This window comes from Wasmannia auropunctata, unplaced genomic scaffold, assembly GCF_000956235.1.
Source record: "Wasmannia auropunctata unplaced genomic scaffold, wasmannia.A_1.0 LD336106.1, whole genome shotgun sequence".
In the NCBI taxonomy this organism is placed as follows: Eukaryota; Metazoa; Arthropoda; class Insecta; order Hymenoptera; family Formicidae; genus Wasmannia; species Wasmannia auropunctata.
This window is the reverse complement of record NW_012026784.1, coordinates 6,459,331-6,459,694: the sequence shown is the minus strand read 5'-3', so window position 1 is coordinate 6,459,694 and position 364 is coordinate 6,459,331.

The window sequence follows — 364 nt, the reverse complement described above, 5'->3', positions numbered from 1 at the left end:
TCCTCTCAGGATGAAGTTAGCGATACTGTAACAAACAAACATAAAATTCAACAATTGAGACAGGACAACTTTAAGACATCTCATTCGATGGACTAAGAGTCCCAGAATGAGAGTCACTGCGCGGCGCGACTTTTAACGCGACCCGCCCCGACCCAAGATAGGATTCGCGAAAAAGAGAGTAATTATGACTATCTCAAGACTCTCCCAACTACGGTATCTTCACAATCACGATTGCCTAGACGTCCTCAAGCAACAGTACGACGCGACCTTTTCAGGCCGTTAGGAGTTTAATACGGGGAGTAATCTCGACTCTGACCCCGGGCCCAAAGAAACCCCGCGAGGGAATCAAGGACACCAAGAGAGT